Below are 22,332 nucleotides of genomic sequence, written 5' to 3' on the forward strand. Positions count from 1 at the left end.
AGTGGCAGCAGAGGACTGAACACAGCAGGTCACGATCTTATGATCCCTCGTCTGTCTGCTCAGTATCTAATATGCATTTTGGACTTGAAGGATAAGTAAACTTTTAAATTATTTTGGTGACTTAGAGCTATCCTGTTTTTCTACTGTAGCCTGTATTTTCCACAGCCATGATTAATATAATGTGACCCTTGATTAAGAACATCCAACTCCAGGGACGCTCGGATGGTGCAGTCGGTTAAGCATCCGACTCTTGGTTTTGGCTCAGGTCGTGATCTCAGGGTCTTAGATGGGACTCCATGTAGAGCTCCAAGCTCGGCAGGGAGTCTGCTGGAGAGTCTCTCTCCCTTTCCTTCAGCTCTCCATTGTCCCCACCCGCCAGCACACACGTGTGCCCACTCTCTCAAATAAATAAATAAGTAAATAATACATAAATACATATTTAAAAAAAAAAAAAAAGAAAGGACATACATCCCCAGTCGTTATACCTTTTCTCTGCAAAACCTGATCTACTCTAAGACACCCCTTTTCGGGATGGTTTCCAAAAATCCCCTACAAGCAAAAGTGGCGTCAGCCTGCCCGGTCAGACTTCCTGCTAAAACAGGTACCATTTCTGCAGTTGGTAGTTCTTCTTGCGCACAGACGAGGCCACTAATACTTCTTCCTTTAAGTTTAATGCCGTGTGTTAGGGTGGTCCGTTTAGAGCCATGTGTGGTTAATGCAACATGACTTGAATCATTTTAGCTTTCATTCAGCCAGGCTGCTCAGCAAGAATCTGAAATCATCAGCCTGATTCTCATTTTGCTCCTTCCCCTTTGCAGGTCTCCCCTAGGTCCAGGGCTGCCATTTACTTCAAAGGGAATGCTCCTTGTAGAGGAGGTATCTAGGAAAGGGAGAAAAATGAGAATCAAACTCATTATTTTAAAGATGGTTAAAATAAACAAGTCGGCGATGCATGTTTTCTTTTAGACTTCTCCGTTGGCTCTTTTGGTCAAAGCTGGGTTGTTTATAAGGCTCCTATTATCTGATCCCTATACAAAGGGGATCAAATATATTTTTCATGTGATGAAGTTGTGTAGAACTGAACTGAATTATACTGATTGCTCTTCCCTACAATTCCCAACAAACTCTTAAAATACATTTACCTATTATACCCCTTCATTTTCTTATAGACACTGCAGAAGAAAAGCAACGACAACAAAAAAACTTGTGCAGATACAGAAACTCAAAAAGCAAGCCAGTCAGTTGTTTTTATACAGAAACCAGCATACTGACATTTTAATGATGCTGGATACTGCCATAGTGTGAAATTTTGTATTCAGAACATTTAAAAAGGGAGTGGCAAAAAGACGAAGCCAGCCCCCTGTGGAATGGATTCAATGAGCTTGTATACAAGACAGGTACCATGTAATGATTTGCCTCTTTAGGTCACCTTTTCTTCTCAAAAAATAGAAGAGCCCTTTAAATTTATGGGATGCACAGCTGAATATTGTGCCTTTTATGGAGACCTCTTTGGGTCTGATTAATTAGTAATTGGGGCGAGAGCTATGCACTTCAGTGACTCTTGCTGCCTTGATTGTAAATCGCAATCTGGTGCTAAGACTCAGCGGGTCACATTGCTGTTTTTGCTGTACCCCAGTGACACAACTGATTAAATCTGCGCAAACAGTATCATTATGAAAATATTTTTGTTATAGGCATGAGGAGTTAACACATTTTTATTTTGGATGGAAATTAAAATTATTTGTGGGAGCTTTGTATGTTTTCATCAATTGTCAGTCATCCCAATAGAGCATGTAGCGAAGTAACTGTTTTAATTTTCACAAAGAAAAAAAAACCTCTTAGATAGAGGGCTTTTAAAACTGAGAATTATGATAACTATGTCATTCATAATACACATAGCTACATAACAGGCAAGTATTATGTCACTTAATAGTTAGTTAAACAAGTAAACAGAAATAGGGGAATTCATCTACGTAGTCCCCTTACAATGGGGGCACTTTGGGATGAGTAGATATATTTTAATGGATGCCAACACACACACACACACACACACACACACACACAGAGTCTCTCTCTCTCTCTCTCTATCTCCCAGATGCTTCCCTTTCTTTATAGTCTACATGTTTCCTAAGTTAACTTTAGCAGAACTTTGAATTGCCTGTGGGCAGCGGTGAGGGCCACTGATGTGTTGCTTGCTACAGAACGCAGGGACTCAGGATGATGAGTCAGGGGTCCCAGGGACCAGGAGGAGTTTTTAGTGGAGGGATAAATGTGGGCCATTAGATCACCTTGAGCAGTTTGTGTAACAGAATTAACATTTGACTCTGAAGCAAACGAGTTTGATCACTTTGCAATCTGACTATCAGCACTTCTAAGACAAAATTCTTTGTCTTAGGTGTTGTAAGGTGAAGCAAATGTGCAGATGGCCAGCATTATAAATGCTATAAATCTGAAAGTTTCTTTTGTTCTGAATGGTTACCCAATTCTAAGCAAGCATTAAAATTGTATTCGATAATCCTCGATGAGGCCTGATTTCACCTCTGTTTGCCGAGCCTGGTAAGTCAACCCAAGCAAGTGGATGCTCTCTTGTTTGCTTCATTTCCCAGGGCACTTATTGGGAAAAACTTATATGAACTTGAATCAAATGTGCCTATTAAGTTACTGAGACTTGAGTTACTGATTATCTACTTGTCAGCAACGAAAGCTTAGATAAAAGAAAAGTGAGTTTTCTTTCTGTGAGCCCACAAAAATCGTTATCAAAGCATCAAGGCAAAAAAACAGCTAATAAAACAGCAAATTCGCCATAGCCCGATTCCTGATTTAAAAAAGGAATCAGCTAGATCCATTTCAAATGATTGCCTTCATATTATCTGGGCCTAAAAAACAACAAAACAAAGCAAAACAAAACAAACAAAAAAACTGCCTTTGAAGGGGAAGCATTTACTGTGCATGTTAATGCTGTACAGATGGTCCAAATGCTATTATCAAGGGTGGGAGGAGCCATGTGTGTAAAGGACTGGCCGCAAGATACTGGCCATCAGGAGGATGTTCAGAATGATAGAATTGCCTGGTATTATTTGCAGCATTTGTGCTCACCTGATAAGTACCTTTGTTTGGAATTCCCAAAGATCTTTAGGTATGAGTCAGTCTAGAGAAATCATATATTAATTAATGACTCTGAATTTATATATATATTTATTTATTTATTTATTTATTTATTTATTTGACAGAGAGAGATCACAAGTAGACAGAGAGGCAGGCAGAGAGAGAGAGAGAGAGGGAAGCAGACTCCCTGCTGAGCGGAGAGCCCAATGCGGGACTCGATCCCAGGACCCTGAGATCATGACCTGAACCGAAGGCAGCGGCTTAACCCACTGAGCCATCCAGGCGCCCCAATGACTCTGAATTTTTATTATTATTTGTCCACTGCAATTTTTGCCTCTAACTGAGAGCTCTGAGATTGGTAATTAGATCACTTTAGAAATGCTTTTTTGTACATGAGATATTACAGCGATCTTTCCAAGCAGCAAAGATGTTTATAAGAATCCAAATAGAGGAGGGGGTAGGAACGAAAAAATGCTATTTTTTTACATTTTTAAAAGATTTTGTTTATTTTTTTGAAGATTTACATTTTTTAAAAGATTTATTTTACATATTTTTAAAGATTTTATTTATTTATTTGACAGACAGAGATCACAAGGAGGCAGAGAGAGAGGAGGAAGCAGGCTCCCTGTTGAGCAGAGAGCCTGATGCAGAGCTCAATCATGGGGTCCTGGAATCATGACCTGAGCCGGAGGGGGAGGCTTTAACCTACTGAGCCACCCAGGTGTTCTATATATATATTTTTTATTCACCAAACTAGTTCAAAGGATAAAGCTAAGTCTAAAAAAGAGATTAGGGAAAAATAAAGTGCAACCTTGAATTGTGCAAACAAGAATGAAGGCTGGAAAAATATAAGGATAGTTTATTTTTTAATATAAACAAATTCAGAGTGATTACATTTACTCGTCAAGATTTTTGTTTGTTTGTTTTTTGCTAATTTCAACACTCTACCTTACATGTAAGATAGCTTATGTGAGGTCAGTAAAATTTTAACCCATTAAAGCTTTTAAGAAGTAACATTTTGTAAAGTGTGAAAGGCAACTTTTGAGCATTCTTCTATGCAGGATAATTAATTTTTACTGACCTATTGATAAAACCAGGCGTAATTCCATTTAGGAAAGTAAGTAAAATCATTATTCTTTCCTAATAATTATTTGCCAAGTAGTTTTTCAGAATATAATACACAGAGAGATCAGGATAAACACACATTCCTAGGTGCAGAGACACTATACAGTTGCATATTTTCTTCTCCTAAACAGCCCCTGTGGTACAGAATAAGGAAAAGAAGTTCATTGTGTTTCTGTTTAAAAGTGCCATTTTTTTAAGGGTTATGCATGCTTATTATACAAGTATAAAAAAGTATAAAACAATAATTCACTCATGGCTCCAAATTCCACAAATAAATACTGATAATTTCTGCTGTTTTCTATATGTTGCTCATACTGTGTATGAAATCTTGATCCTTCTCTGCAGAATTCCTTAGTAACCCAGGTTCCTTTCATTGTGGATAGGCGAGCTTCTTTTTGACATTTCCAGATAATCGTTTGTGCTTCCTTCTATCAACCTTAAAAATTCAACCACAAAAGATATCAAATAACAAATGAGTTTATTCGATAATAGCAATGGAATGTCAACTTAAGACATGGAAATTATGACAAATCATAAAGTCCAAAGGAGGGGAACATATTTTATAGGGGAAAGGAGGAATTTGAGAGAGGTTGTTTTAAACAAAACTTCATTAGAGATAGAGCAAGAGTTTGGGATTGCAGCTTCTCATTGGCTGATGTATGGTGCTCTCCCATTGGCTGGGTTGTTGCCAGGCTAAAAGAAAATCTTTGCTCTTCTTGTTGCGGGTTTGTAATGTAAGCTGCAATGAGTGTCACCTGAGTGAGAATCCTCCCTGCATTGCTTTCTGACTCCGTTTCGAATGATGTTTCCTCTATTCATCTTTACATGCTTTCATGAAATACATTGTGAACAGGAAGACCTATGATATTATTACAATGAATGTTTATTAATATATGATCTCAAAAAATGAAATTTTCTAAAGAGATGCCTCACGCTTATAAGTGACAAAACTATTCTAACAACCAGTAGTTACAAGTAGGAAGAAGATTGACATAGAGGAGCAAGAAGGAGTCCCTCTTGTTTATGTTTTATTTATTGTCTATGTTTTCTTGTTAATGCTGTCACTTCTCTCACCATTCACAATTGTGATCACTCTTAGAATCGAGGAAATTCAGTAGGCAACTCTAAGGGCATAAAAAACACAAGGAAAGTTCAGAATCCCTAAAAGCAAAGAGTTATTTGGTATTTGTGCCAACTTGGGAAATATGTATATTTGTGTAGGACAAAATTTAGAGGTGGAGAACATATTAGAGGTTTGAAGTTAAGGGAGGCAGGGGAGAGAGGAGATTGAGTGCAGCTATGAAACAGAAGTACAAAGGATCCTTATCAATGAGAGAAATGTACCATATCCTAAATATAAATAATGGGGCACCTGGGTGGCTCAGTTAGTTGAGCATCTGCCTTTTTTTTTTTTTTTTAGATTTATTTATTTATTTACTTGACAGAGATCACAAGTATGCAGAGAGGCAGGTGTGAGGTGATGGGAGCAGGCTCCCAGCTGAGCAGAGTTCAATGCGGGACTTGATCCCAGGACCCTGAGATCATGACCTGAGCAGAGGCTTAACCCACTGAGCATCTGACTCTTGATTTTGGCTCAGATCATGATCTCAGGGTCATGAGATCAAGCCCCCTTTTGGGAATCCAGGCTCAGTGGGCATTCAACTTGAGATTCTCTCTTCCTCTCCCTCCCCCAGAATTTGCATGTGTACTCTCTCTCTCTCTCCCTCCTTGAAATATATTTTTTAAAGTATTTAAATATAAATATTCCAGTTTTGATACTGTGCCAGAGTTTTGCGAAATGTTACCTTTGGATAACAAAACAGAGAGTACATGGGTTCTCTCTGTTAAATCTTATAACTACATATTAATGTATAATTATCTCAAAATAACGAGTTGAATAAAAAACATAATATTGATTATACTCATTTTTGGAAATGTTTCATGTAAACACTTGTCCATTTAGAAATTATTTATGTTGAGTATTTAACCTGTAATTTTATTTAGTTTAAAGAGCTATTTATATATTATTTTCAAAAACTTAACAAAATGGTTATTTCTGAAAGCATGATATAGTATGACAGTTAAAAGCATGAGCATGGGAGACAGATTGCCTGGTTTGAATCCCCTCCATCACTTCAAAAGTCAATTTGGGCAAGTTATTTACTCAATCTGCCTCAATTTTCTCCTCTCTCAAAATGATGACAACAGTAGTTATCTCATAGCATTGTTGTAAGTATTAGACAAATTAATACCCATAAAACATGTAGAATAGAGCCTGACACATAGTAAGAACTATGTAACTATTAGCTTCTGCTGTGATGATAATGATGATGATGTTTTGCAAGCATCATCTCTTAGAAAATCCATGTCAACCCTAGTTGTAGGCACCGTTATTGATCTCATTATGGATGGCTAGAAGAGGTAAGTACCTTGCCCAAGGTCACAAAGTGTATAATGTTTGGAAGGACTCTTTTTTAAACACTCTACTATAAGTTGGTTAGTTAGATAGTCTAGAATTTTGCTTTGGTATAATAAAATAACAACACAGATGACTGGGCATATAAACATCTGATTTTCTATTCAAACAATAGTGATTTAGAAATGACACTAGAAACAAACAAACAAAAAGACAACCAGGCTTTCTTTCTAGATTTCCATTATTCTTGGCTCTACTGGGCTTAGAAGACATCTTCCCTCTGGTATTTTGGTCATTCAGTTTTTCAGCCTGGGCAAACTCAATGTGAAGAGGTGTATAAAAACAAAGAAGAAAAAAAAAAAAAAAAAAAAAAAACAAAGAAGAGGAAGCCAACCAAAGTTCATTTCAAAGCTTTGGAAAGTTGAGGTTTTGATTTCAGTCCAATAAAGGGTCAAGAGTCAGGTCAAATCTTATTTTATATAAAATGACTGCCTTCATTTTGAAACAAGCTAGTAGTTAGAATTGCGGTAGTTCTGGTTTTAGCTAGCCTTTGAAGGGAAATGCTGAAATTAATCTTTTCACTGAAAAGGGGACTCAATGATTGACCACAGCTACCAAAACAGGGACTTCCTGGGAAAAGAATGACCATCTGTTAGACTGATTGTCCTGTATAGTAAAGGATTCTTATTACTGTTTGTGAATATGTGGGTATGGCCCTGTACCTATATTTGTCAGGTAGATACATATGTGAAAAGGCATTGCAAACTGGAAAGTGGAAATCACTCGGAAAATAAGAGTGTAGTGTGGTTATTAATAAGACAGGTTTGGGGGCAAGACTTCTTTAGTGCCTATCTTGGCTTTGCCACTTAAAGATATGTGGCTTTGTGTCTTAGTTTCCTTGTCTGTGAGAATGGGAATGCAATAATAATAGCTGCCTCATAAATGGTTTTGGAGAGTAAATAACGAACATATGTAAAGTACCTAGAGGAGTCTATGGTTCATGAAAAGTGCTTTATAAATGTTAGTTATGCTAACTAATTGCATAATTAAATGCCAACAAGTGTTGACTTCTGGCCATAGCTTATTTATACGAAAAAAAATTTCCTGCACATTAGTAGTTTTAAGTTAATTAAGGTAATCGAATATACATAAAGAAAATGAGGGATAACTAAAAAGCAACACAGAAGTGAATTAGTTAGGGATGCACTTGGCTGCAGATAACAAAATAGCCTATTTTTTTGTTTAATAGGGATTTATATTTCTCATATAAGGAGTTTGAGTCTAGGATGTTGCTAGTGTTAGAATATTGACTAGTGCCAGTGTTTCTGCAGCTTTCTCAACATTTTTCTAATAGTTACAAACCATGAAACCCTTATTCTTGGGAAGGCATTAGAAAAGGTGGTACATTTCTTTAGGGAAGCTAAAACTTTCTCAGAAGCCACACTCTCCAGCAGACTTTTCCAAATGCTTTCCAACATCCCATAAAAATCTGAATATTTTATCAGTCCCATAGGTGCTCCTAGCTGCAAGGTAATCTGAAAAAGTATGTCAGAGAAATGCCATGATTGGCTTAGTCCATTCACCGTTCATTGCTTTGGAGCTGGGCATATTCTCATCATAACTAATATTAGAGTTCTGTTAGCAGTAATGAGGAAATCACTGTTGAGTAGGCGACCAAGAGTGTCGGCCATCCGTGTCCTCAGGGAGTATAGCAAAAGGGAATGACAGGGTTAGTTAAGTGAGGCTGCTAGGAGGCAAAGGGTAGAAGGAGGAATGATTTCATTAAAACGTTGACTGTGGATCAGGAGGGATTCTTCCTGGGAATAACAGAGTCAAGGAATAACATAAGCAAAACCAGGCAGGAAAAAGTAAAATGTGTAAAGGAAGCCAAGGTAGAGTCGATGTGTCTAGAGAAAAGCCTTAAAGAGAATTGAAAATGGATAAATTTAAGAGAGATGGAGAAGTTAGTTGTTGGAGGGAACAGTGTATCCATTTCGTTATCTTACTCTATCAAACTGGTTAGCCAACAAATGGCCAAGAATATGGGATTACCAATAGATTAGATATAGACTTTATTTTCAAACATCCATAGACTATTTGTAAAAATGGAAAACCTTAGTAAATTCCAACACAGGCCACATTGTCTAACAATAATAAAATAAAACTAGAAATTAATAACATGTATAAAAAACACACCAACTTGGATATTAAATGTATACACATCTATATACACACACATGAAATACAAATATATATATATGTATATATATATATATACATATGGATTCACAATTAAACTGGAGTTGCCGTTATAGATTATTTCAAAAATAAAAAAAATAATTTAGAACACTATGTGTCAAACTACACAACATGTAACCAAAAATTTTTCATAGAGCAAGATTCTTCACCTGAAGGGTTTTCATTGTCAAAGCAGAATACAAGAGGAGATATGATCAAGCAAAAAACCAACGGGGGAAATATAGAAATTAACTGAGCCTATTTGGTGAAGTTGGAAAAAAACAGCAAGCAAAAGTATGCTAGTAAAACATTACAAAAAAAATAAAAATAAAAACACGGTAGTAATTTAGATAAGAGCAAATAGTAAATTGGTAATATTGTAAGAGCTGGTTCTTAGAATAAAATAATAGATAATAAACAAATACAGAAAGAAGACAGAAATATTCTAAATTCAATCTGAGAAGATGATATAATTACATACCCAGATTAAATAAAATTGATTTTTACAGTACATTTAATAAAATTTGACAAATATTAATACATTTAACCAATAAATACTGTTAAAAATTTAAATAAAACTTGAATATATTAGTAATCATAGAGGATGTTAAAATTATCAAAGAAATTTCCCTTTGTAAGTGTTTCTTGGCTTACAGAGTTTCTTGGAAAACTTGTTTCAGAACCTTAAGAAATGGAAAATTCTTAAACTATTAGCATCTTTAATAGAATAAAAGAAGATGGAAAGTTTCTATATAAGAACCAGAATATTCTGGTATCAAAAATCCCGTTATCACAGACAAAGATCAGTAAAAGATGTAAGAAAAAAAGAGAAAACGAAGTATGGATTGAACTCTCTTAAAGTACAAAAATCTTTAGTAAATTATCACAGGTCAATTTTTGTTCTTTATTCAAGGATAGCTCAATATCAGGAAATTTAGTAATGTAAGTTACCATATCCTTAGGACAAAAAGAAGAAAAAGATCATGATCAGCTCCTCAAATGTTGTCAATATATTCAAAAATAACGGACACCTAGGTGATTCAGCAGTTTAAGCGTCTGCTTTCCGCTCAGGTCATGATCCCAGAATTCTAGAGTCCAGCATGGGCCTCCTTGCTTGGCAGGGAGACTGCTTCTCCCTTTGTCTGCCGCTCCCCAAGCCCCACCACTTGTGTTCTCTCTGTCTGACAAATGAATGAATAATTTATTTATTATAAATTAATAAATAAAATAGTAAATAAAATAAATAATAAAAATAAATAAATTTTAATTAGTGAATAAAAAAACACTATTCCTATCTATACTAGAGGTATCTTCTAACAAGCTAAATAAATACACTTTCTAGCAGGCCAACAGGCAGCATAATGCATATCAGTGTAACAAGAATTGCATTTGAAGTCAGAAAAAAAAAATACACTTGCTAAATTTTCATGTAACAATGTTAAGACAGAGCTAGTGAGTAAAGTTAATTAAAATATTAACAGTTAGTGTGAATATTGGAAAGAAAAATTATTTGATGATCTATCTGGAATAGAATAGAGAATACCAAGAGAATCAATAGAAAATGGTTGCAGTCAAGAACTTCTAACAGTGAAGAATATTCCAGGCATGCTGTAGATCATCAAATATACTCACAAAACTACATAGCTATGTTGTATGACAATACCTGCCTTTAGAAAATGATATGGAAACAGATTCTGTTAACAGTTATAGCAAAAAGAATTAAATGTGTGCTAAGATATTTGTTACAAAGTGTCCAAGTTTTATCCAAAACTTGTAATTTAATTAATAAAGGGCTTTTCAAAAAAGACACAGTTAAAACACACCTTGTTCTTAGCTATAAATTTTTAATATTATACAATATGAAGTCTTCCTGAAGTCAACTACAGATTTAATTCAACCTTGATCAAAACCCAGATGGAATTTATTTAAAAACTTGAAAATATATCTGACATTTGTGGAATATATTTAGTTAGGAAAATTCTGGAAGAAAATATTAATTGGAAGGAATTAAGCATCTCTTATACCAGAGTTAATATATACTTCCATAGTACTCTGAATCTTCCCTTCTTAGTACTCCTCATATTTTATAAATTCATAAATTTACTTGTGAGATGATTTTATTATTCTCCGTCTTCCCCATTAAACTGTAAACCTCATAATGGCAACAATTATCTCTTTTTGCTCACATGTCTACTATCAAACCTTATAAATAAATCAATCTGCAATAAATATTTGTTGCATAGGTAAATACTTTCAAAATTATGGAATTATAATGATAAAATTGATTTGGTACCGTCAGTGGGATAGAAGGCAAACCTATGGAGCAGAATGAAACTCAGCTAACTATAGGCTTTTTAAAGAAATGTAATGTTTAAAGTTTTATTGATAGCATTGTGAATAAGACAGATTAATTAGTAAATGGTGTTGGGATATATGACTAATTATTTATCAGGTAACAAAGTTATAGCAAAACAGTTTCTAGAGGGCTTAATTTAAAAATTTGGATTAAATTTAGAAAAATTTAGATTAAATTTAGAAAAACTTAGATTTAAAAATTTAAGTACTGGGGGGAGGGGTACCTGACTGGCTCAGTTGGCGGAACATGTAGCTCTTGATTTCTGGATCATGATCTGGGTCACAATGTCCAGCCCCACACTGGGTGTAGCAATTGCTTAAATAAAACTTAAAAATTAAGTACTGGGAAGAAAATATAGAGATAGGGAAGCTTTTCCTAAATCTTGTTTTTCCTTATTTTAATCCCACTGAGAAAGTGATAATCTGTATAAAGAGACATAACTGATTCAGTTATTCTCTTTGGATAACTTTTAGGAAGCCAGATTGCTAGTTTAAAAGATCTGTGCCTTGCTAGGCTTTTTGAAGGGTCTTGTCAATTTTTCTCCTGACCAGCCATAACAATTCACAAACCCAGCTGTGGGCAGGAGAGCATGCATTTCCCCAGCCTTCTAGGTGCTCACACTCACATCACTAGTTTAAAGTAGTAGTTCTAAAGTTTTCCTGTCTCTTTAGATTGGCTACTACCTGGTGGTTCTTTAAATTCAGTCTTTTTCTTTAAATGGTTATGTACTACTCATGTCATGTAAAACTTCTTTTAGAAAGCCAAAGGAGTATGTAATCTGTTTCCAATACTTTGATTTATGTATTGAACTAATAGATTTTATCTGTCATTGTCAATACCGTATGGTTTTGTCTTATCCCACAATAGGTATCCCACAGACATTTATTTAATGCTTCAATCAGAACTACATATGTGGAGGCCTATTATTTAATTGATTGATAGATCATGTATATTTTACTTACATTTTTTTGTGACAGCTTTTGCCAAAATCTCATCTGTAACAGTTAAAATATCTGAGAGAAAATGGAAACTTGTTGGTAGATTACATGTTGACCACCCACTATACACCAATTCTTTACTAGGTCCTCTAGTGACGTCCTTTCATAATGACTAGAAAACAATGCTGGGAAAATAAGGGAAACAATCCCACCGATTTTATTAACTTTAATTACAAATCACATTATATTGGACACAAAGTTTAATCATTATACCCACAGTGTAATTATTGATGGAAAGAAAAAAATAAACACCGAGATCTAATATTTTTTCAGGAGTGACTCTTTCTAACATGCATATCTAAGAGAAATTATTATGTGGTGTCTTACACACAGATAATTAAGGAACTTAATGAGTAATATGTCTAGTTTCCCTGGTGATACAAAATGTTTTTCACCTAGATAAGTCTTCTACTGACTCTGAATTTAAAATAAATATGACCAAAATATTTCAATAGAAAACTAACTAACTTGGGCCCAGGACACTGCTTTTATCAAGAATCGGAGCCTAGAGTTAGAACTCTTTGGGGAATGGTTGAGTTCACTCTATTCTAGACCCTTTCTCAAATATACTTTTCTAACTGATTGTTGGCAAAAACTGAATGGCATTCAACTCAGTCCGAGCTTTTTGGCCAGTACCTGAGGCAACAGAATTCTATGTTGTTGGTTGAAGCAGGACTCAAACACCAAAAGCGATATCGTTAGGTCCCAATTAACATTCTGCTAGAAAAACGAAAGATTTTGATTTGTACTTTTTTTTGTACAGAACAAATAGACCAGTCTCCAGGGGACATTTTTTTTTTTTCATTGAAGATTTTTAATGTGATCAGGGACCAAATGAGGACTACATAGAGCATGTGTGTGTCCTTGTGAGTGTGCATGCGGTCGTGAATGACGTGTATTAGTAATGACCACCCATGGCATAAACGTGTCAGGAACCTGCAAAGTGCTTCATGTATATGGTACCATTAATTCTCACATACTTTGGTGAAGTAGGGATGACATCCCCCCTTGATTCCATAGATTGGAAAGCGAGACAAGCTCTTGAACGGCACAGTTAGTAAGGGTTGGTAGTGAGTGGAATCCAGGTTGCCTGCCGACAGCACCCGAGTCCTGACAATTCTGCTGTTCTTAGAACCGTTTGTCTCCAATCTCCTGCCACCACCTTAGTTCAAGTCCTCATCACCTCTTGCCAGGATTCTGAGCCAGAGACACCCTTCATAGGTGTACTGCCAAAATTTGAAATGCAAATCAGTTTCACAAACATTATTTTTAGTTAGAAGATATTTTTTTTTATTCTTGGGTCCACAGAATGTTCTTTCAAATTTATCAGAGTTTCGCATTTTAAAAATGTCATGGTTTTTGGTTTTGTTTAACCATAAGGGAAAGGGCAGAGAGGATGGAATTAACATTTATTGAGCTCCTAATACATGCCAGGCAATATTGTCTCACTTAGGAATCCTCAAAACAACACTGCAAGGGAGTTTGAGACAGATGGATACCTATTGATTGGCTCTTCTGGGACTCCTGCTGTGTGCTCTGTACTTTGTCCACATTAATTAATTTTGGGAGTTTTGGAGTTTAGGCTGTGAGATTAAACGGTCAGTGTTCTCATCGCTCTGAGATGGAGCAAGTATAACACAGAAGACCCATGGGATCCAAACAACTGATTGTTTAAGTCTATTGATTTCTTTCTCTTTGAGTATCAATTGTGGGGAACCCAAGCGACAACCAAGTAGTGAGAAAATAAACTTGGTTTTGAAGGTCAAAAATTAATAATTTTTTTTTTTTTTTCTGGAGGAGAGTTTTGGTTTGATTTGCCGATGTTGTGCTGAAATTGGATGTACTCGTTTTCAGAGTTCTGCCGTCCCTTCTTTTCTTTCACATCCCCCATAGCATTTACACAATGTGAGCACAGAGTACGGGCTGATGAGCTGAAGGAAGTTTTGGGAAGCTCTTAATTAATCTTTGTATTTAGAAATTCATAGAACAATTTAGAGTCAATAATTTTATCTTCTTACCCAGTATGATATTATAATAGTACTTTTGTTGACCCTGAGTAGCTGCTTACCTGCTCTTGCTATGATGTCTTCCTCTGAAACTGTCAGTTTTGGGCACCCAGGGTTAGGAATGGATGGGAGGGTATGTAATAAACACAGATGACTGATCCTAGGCTATTTCAGAGACGATCAGTCATTTTATTTAAATTCAATGAATTTAGGGCCCCTTTGGTTGCTTGCTCTGTGAAGTGTAGTTATCAGCTTATCCCAGGTGTCTTAGCTTAGGCTATAACAAATACCTTAGCCCAGGTGGCTTAAACAATAGACATTTACTTATCACGCAGTTCTGGATGCTGGAAAGTGTAAGATCAAGGTCCCAACAGGTTTGTTGTCTGATGAAGACTTGGTTCCTGATGTGCAAATGGCTGTCTCATTGTATCTTCCCAGAGCGGGGAGGGAGAGCAAACTCCCTCTACTCGCCTCTTACAGACACACTAATTCCATCATGAGACTCTACCCCATGACTTCATCTAAACCTAATTTCCTCTTAAAGGCCTTCTCCCTCTAGGTACCACCAAACTTGGAGATCAAGGCTTCAACATAAGAAATTTGGGGAAGACCCAAATACTCAGTTCCTAACACCAGGGTTAAATTTCAAGGATTTGGTTTTATATTCATTGGTCTCTCCTGGGTAAGACCCATGCACCTGGGACAAAAAAAATGAGTAGCCTACGACTCATTCACATATATTTTGCTTTGGTGGCACTCATCTCCAGGATCATATTTAGAAATATTAGGAGAAAGTTCTAAGCAGAGAGCCAGGTCAGTGGAAACTTCTACTTTTGCTGAAGTAGAGGCAACATTAAATATCATCCCACTGCCCCACATATTCGACAGGGCTTCTTAAAAGTGCCTTCCGTCTGTCTGTCTCTCTCTGTCTCTCCACACACACACACACACACACTGGGAGGGTATTTTTCTTTGGGTGCTGTGACATTTTCCCATGACATAGGATGCTTGTGGCCCCACATGAGGCTACTGCCAGGCAATACAGAATGGGGGCCAGGAGTTGGTTGGGAGTGAGGGGGCAGGGGAACAAGGGATGTCAAAGTAGTTATTGATCAATTTACTATGTCTATTTAGTAAGTCAGTCAGTCTCCAGATACTTTTGTAGTCTTTAAGGAAGACAAATGTTCACAGTTTAAATATCCCTAAATATATAACAGATGAACAAGCATGCTTTGGTGTGTAAATGCTGCATAGATTCAGAACCATCAAAAAGCCCCTCAAAAATGCCTTTCCATCTGCTGCTTCTAACTACATATCGCACATCCTGGCAGCGCACTTCACAGTGGTGTGAAAGATAGGTTCAAAGCCAACCTGGCAAAATCTATTTATCTTTTTTTTTTTTCTCCCCAAAATGTGTTTCTTTGTGCAGCTAAACTAGCAAACATATATAGGAACAAGGTGCCAGGGCTACGAGGAGGCACTTGTCAGGCCTTAATCATTCAGGAGAAAACTTCCTTTATATTATGCCCTAAAACACTGACATCACATCGCATCTTCTTAGAAAGTGTGAGCTGGAGAAGCCTTGGATGCTGTGTTCAGTTAAAACCCACTTGGGAGAGTTGCCGTAGTGTCCAGGGAAAATTGTTAAGTAGCCTGAACAAGCCCACGGAGGGAGTGGGGGAAGAATACTCAGAAGAGCATCCTTTAGTTTTCATTCAGGTAATTGCATGCAACTCAGGAGGCGGAAAGATGAGAGGAAGACTCCGTCTTCATTCCAGGCAGCTCTCAGGTATGTCCTTCTCATGCCCTGCTTGGAGGCACGGGCTTTTATAAGCAGTGAGACAATCGACGTGAACACAGTGGTTGAGTTCGTTACCTCCTAATGAGGTCTTATTTGAAATGGTACACGTCTCAGGTCCTTTAAATAGTGAGTATTCTTATTTCAGGAGGTAAAAAGTCTCCAGGAAGGTAATTTTTGTAGCTTCTGCCTAGATTATGGTATGTTGTCATTTTATGACAACACATCCTGGAGGTGATCTGTTTCTCTTTCTTTACATCCTTTACTGACGCTCCACTGTAGCGGAGGGTAGAGGTATTAGTATTGGGATTAGAGGGTATGAGACAGGAGGAGATGGTATCATACTTCTTAACAGTCAGTAAAAATAAAATAAAGTAATCGTATCTTCACCTTTAAGTGAAAGTTATATTCCCCCTCAAGTTAACTTGTCATTTTGGATAAACAGCCAGAATAATCCTAGAGTAGCTTTATGATTTATATTCATAGTCTCAGAGAGTTGAGATTTTGCTCAATTTAACTATTTTCTTGTGATAACTCAATAACTGTTACATGGGTGTGACCAATGTGAACTTCAGCATAAGGATTCTTTCGTGGAGGTATGATGACGAATTTTGTAGTGTAGCAAACTTTCCCTTCGCGTCATCAATACCAAATAGCAATACAGCTTTCTTGGCAATAAATTTCATCCCTGTAGCACAGTGCAAGATCCATAGGCAGTCAAAATGTTTTTGGAAACATTTTTGATCATCTATAACTTTTTACTTTTCTTGAACATTTTATCCTTTTTGAACATGTTCATCATTTTCATGGTTTCAGTCTGGGAAACCTTTTATTGATGCACTTATTCCACAAATATTCTTTGAGATCTTCTATTGGCACTGCAGATATTTTGGTGAAAATAAAACAAACAAGACTTCACTTGTGGTGCTTATAGTCTAGTAGGAAAAGCAAATGATAAGTGAGGAAACAAATATATTGTGTGTGTGTGTGTGTGTCTTCATTTATTTACTTCTATCCATTCTTGTAATTGCTGTGTGTAATTACAAATAATAATTCATGAAGGATACAGTCCGGGTACAGTGGTAGGAAATTATGGGCAGGTAGATCTCCTTAGATCAAGTAATAATGAAATCAATCTTTGAAGACTTGACATTATGTTAATACCTAGAACATGAGAAGGAACCAACCATGTAAATAGGAATGAACAACAGAAGCAGAGGATTATGTATATGAAAATAACTGACAGGAAAGACTTTCTTTTGTTCATGAAACTCAAGGGGGGCCAGGTTGCTTGGAGTCAAGAATGAGAAGGAGAGAGTGATGGAAGATAAAGTTAAGAAGTAGTAGGAAGACTATAGCAGGAGACCAAATGAGATGTAATATGTCATGGGCTGAAAGGATAAAGGAGAGAAAAGTATTTATGAAAGATGTTAAATTAATGAAAACATTTATACTGATTATTTACATATTGATGGATTAGGGGAAGTGGTAGGGTAGTCCTCAGAATTCTGGCCAACATAGTTCTAGATACTGGTACTATTTACTGTGATAGAAGAGACTTGGAAGGATTAGGCTTGCAGTCAAAAGATCCATTTTGAACAATTTATGATCTTTGGGAGCATCTCCATGCCCCCATTCCATTCCATTCCACTGCATTCCAGCAGAAATAAAAATAGTTATAGCTAATATCTATTGGGAAGTTACCGCACCATCAACTATTCTCATATTCTCAACTATTCTCATGTATCTTAGACATGAGATCTTATTACATATAAGATATCTTATATGTAATATCTTATTACATATAAGATAATAAGATACATGAGGTAGAGATAACTGTTATTCTCCTCATCCCATGAGGATATTGAGGCTCAGAGAGGATAACAAAACCTGTGCAAAGTCACAAAGCTAGTAAATGGCGGAGCTGGGAGTCCAACCTGTGTAGCCTTGTCCAAGAGCTCATCATCCCAACTACCTGCTACAGTTTCTAATGACAAGGAAAGCTGTGATCCAAACTTGAGAGGCATCAGCAAGTAGACATGTGTGTAATGTGAAGCAAAATGGATGTAATCTCCCATGGAGAGGGTGAAGGAAGGGCTCTCCAGGTGTCACTTCCTGCTCTGTTGAAATTCTATTTCTATTTTTTAAATCCTAACTTCTCTTTTACGGAGCTTCCAGGGATTAAGTGCCCTGGGATCTGCGGTGCTGACATGGTTCACCCTAGTTGTATTTTTCCTAATAGAGTACATACAGATGTTCTAATATTCATTATTGCAAAGGTTGTTTCCAAACTTAATCTTAATCCCATTATCATGTATTTAAACAAAACTTGTTTGCAAGTATACACACAAAGCAGATGAGGAAGGAAAAATAAAAGGAAGTGCCTGTCACATGTATGAGGGATGATGAGAATGGAGAGCTGGCCGACTCCGCAGTGCCTCTCGGCTGCATATACTCCTGGCTGCAGAAGCCCATCTCAGCATTTCAGGAAGTATGGTTGGAAAAGTAAAGCTTTCAAATGAGGGTTGTAAGTTAAAACATTTATAGGGGATAGTCTAGTAAAAAATCTAGCAAAGGGAAAAAACAATATTGTGTTACCATAATGGTGTGGGGGGGTGCGTAAATTGCTTCCAGTTCCATAAAAGTATTAAAAACAACTATTATTAAATTACATTAATGGATATATAAAATAAATGATTCTAATTATGACATTAAATGCATGTGATGGGGGAGGAGAAGCAAAAGTAGAGTTCTTGTAGGCAAGTGAAGCTCTGTTGTTTTTGGCTTAAAATAGACTGGTAAAACTTTAAGATAAGTACCTTGGGAACCAGAAAAAAAAAAAAAACACCTAAGAAAAAGAGAAAGGAAACAAAACCTATCAATACAAAAATAACAAAATTCAAAGGAAAACAACAAGAAAGAAAAAGAACAAAATAAATACAGGAAAAACGGAAAGGAGTGAACAAAAAACATTTCAAACGTAAATGGACTAAACTCCCTGATAAAGACACGGAGTAACTGAATGGATTGAAAAAATAAGTATTCCTGTAGGTCAAATCTGGCCCCATCTGTGGCCTACTAGCTTGAGAACCTGCTTTAAAAGAATCTGTATTTGCCACTGGGGCATAAGAAAGCCATCTAAAATACCCAGTATTTAGTTTATTTGAGCTGAGTTCTTATTATAAGTTATAGAAAATGTTTAGTAATAGCTAAAGCTTTGAACTATAAACTGTGCAATGTGTGCTATATACTATACCAAAGTTTGCTGATTCAGAGAGAGGGCGTCAGTGCCTGAGAGTATCACCTAGACCTGAAGTATTCAGACATGTTTCTCCCCTAACAGAGACTCCTTTTCCATTCTGTCTAGACACCTTTTCCTAGACAACATCCTGAGACATAGAATAAGCACTAAAATGAACATATTACATCAAACATACCACTGAGAGCAATGATAAGTTTACAGTATTTTGGAAAGAACACTGATTTCAGTATTTGAATATGAGTTTGAATCCTTGATCTTCTTTTTTTTTTAAGTAACATATAATATATTATTTATTTCAGGGGTACAGGTCTATGATTCATCAGTCTTACACAATTCCCAGCACTCACCATAGTTATCCTAGGACCCAGCAATTGCACTGCCAGGTATTTACCCCAAAGATACAAGATACCTGCACCCCAATGTTCATAGCAGCAGTGTCCACAATAACCAAACTATGGAAAGAGACTATATGTCCATTGACAGATGAATGGATAAAGAAGATGTGAGATTACATGTATACACACACACAGAACTACACACAATGGAATATTATGCAGCTATAAAAATGGAATCCCACCATTCACAATGACGTGGATGGAACTAGAAGGTACTGTGCTAAGCAAAATAAGTAAGTCAGAGAAAGAAAACCATTGTATGATCTCACTGATATGTGCAATTTGGGATACAAGACTGAGGATCATAGGAGAAGAGAATAAAAAAAAATGAAACAAGGTAAAACCGCAGAGGGAGACAAACCATAAGAGACTCTTAATCTCAGGAAACAAACTGAGGGTTGCTGGAAGAGAGGGGGATGGGAGGGATGGAGTGGCTGGGTGAATCCTAGATCTGTGTGTCTTTAGACATCATTTACCATCTCTTAGCCTTATTTCCCAAACTGTAATCATGGTGATAATACCTTTCTAATGAGTATATAAATGTGACAGTAGTAATAAATGTTAATGCCTAACATTTAGTAGATACCCAATAAATGGTAGACATATAATTATCACAGATTACATGTTTATTTGTACTGTAATCTCATGAACTAATCTGTTCACAAAGTTTGTAAGAATGATTAAATTATATAATTTATATTATTGAATACAGTGCCCACTAAGCCTTCCATGTGGGCTATCATTCTTGTTATTTGTAACAACAGTGCCCTGTTACCCAGAAGTGTACAGGGAATAGTTGCATACAAAGCACAATATTGTAGCTCTGGCCAGTGGAGTCATAATTTGCATTAACTCTCACCATACCCAGTTGTCCTGATCTTACATCTTGGGGAGCTATCAGTCATGCAGTTCTCTAAAAACAGGCCTGGCTTTGTTGTTGTTTCATTTGTTTCTTTGTTTTTGTTTTTTTCAGTAAAGTTCTCAGAGTATCTTGCACAACCAGGATGGATTTGCCAAAAGATTTGGGAGACTCAGATTTCACAGGGTATGTTCCCTGTATGGAGAACTATTTCAGAAGAATTCAAAATACCCTACCACAGAAAACAGTCCTTCTAGAAGTTTCCACCATAGAATGACCAGATCTATTATTTTGTTGCTCATTTTACAACCATTACAAGGTATACTGAAAAGGCTCTTTTCCATTCTGTCTAGACACCTTTTCCTAGACAACATCCTGAGACATAGAATAAGCGCTAAAATGAACATATTACATCAAACATACCACTGAGAGCAATGATAAGTTTAACAGTTTCCCATGTGGGAAGCATATTGATGGTAATTATCTTTCCTCCTACTTCTCTCAGTTTTTCGGACCCCTCTGTCGTGGTTGGGAAGCTCTGGTCATGCTTCACCACATACTTGAAGCATGTTTTGACTGGCTGGGAGCCTGCTGTGGCTTCATGGTGGCGCAGGTGCTGGACGTTTAAAGGAGATTGGTATTTTCCATGGTGGGTAGGCTGTGTGCTGTTCACTGCTAGTGCTCCTGGGAAATTTGTTCTCACAGGATCTATAGTGAGTGATCAGCATGTTTAACATTATCAATTAACAAGATTTTTTCAATAGTATGAAAATTTTTTTTCAAGGACTTGTAACCACCTATGGGAAGTTATGTATTCTTCACACAGAATTATTTTAGGAGGAATGACGATTATAATTTTAAATGGGCAGGACACCAGCGGACATGGAAACCCTCTCTCTTTAGCTGACAGACATGAGATGTTAGTTGCCTAGAAAGACCTTCATACCATTATCTAGTTACCAGGTATTCTAAGAAAACAGTCCTTGAGAGGCGCCTGGGTAGCTCAGTGGGTTAAAGCCTCTGCCTTCAGCTCAGGTCATCATCCCAGGATATTGGGATCAAGCCCTGCATGGGGCTTTCTACTCAGCATGGAGTCTGCTTCTCCCTCTCTCTCTGCGTGCCTCTCTGCCTACTTGTGATCTCTATCAAATAAATAAATGAAAACTTAAAAAAAAAAAAAAGAAAGAAAGAAAAGAAAAGAAAACTGTCCTTGAGTGGAAACTGAAGTCTTTATAAACGTGGTGTTGAGGAAAACAAGTAGCAATTAATAAGACCACTTAACACAACTTTCACACACCACATCCAATATGCTAAACATTCCTAATACATTTCAAATCCTACCAAATTATTTTTTAAAGAATTTACTTATTTATTTGACAGATAGAAATCACAAGTAGGCAGAGAAGCAGGCAGAGAGAAAGGAGGAGAGCCCGATGTGGGGCTTGATTCCGGGACCCCGGGATCATGATCTGAGCCGAAGGCAGAGGCTTTAACTCACTGAGCCATCCAGGCGCCCCTCAAATCCTACCAAATTTTTAATAGATGTGCACTCACAATTTCCCATCAATTTTAAGGATATATGTATATGTATATAAATATATATTAATATATACATATATATAAGCATCAGAAAAAAGAACATCATTACTTGAAAATTTAAAATTGTTTTTGAAGTTTTCATGTCCCTGAGAGAAAGATTAAGATAACTCAAAAACTTCACCCTAATATTCCATTTATTTTTAGGAAAAGATACACCCCCAAATAGAGATTTTAA

This window comes from Mustela erminea, chromosome 8, assembly GCF_009829155.1.
Source record: "Mustela erminea isolate mMusErm1 chromosome 8, mMusErm1.Pri, whole genome shotgun sequence".
Taxonomy (NCBI): domain Eukaryota; kingdom Metazoa; phylum Chordata; class Mammalia; order Carnivora; family Mustelidae; genus Mustela; species Mustela erminea.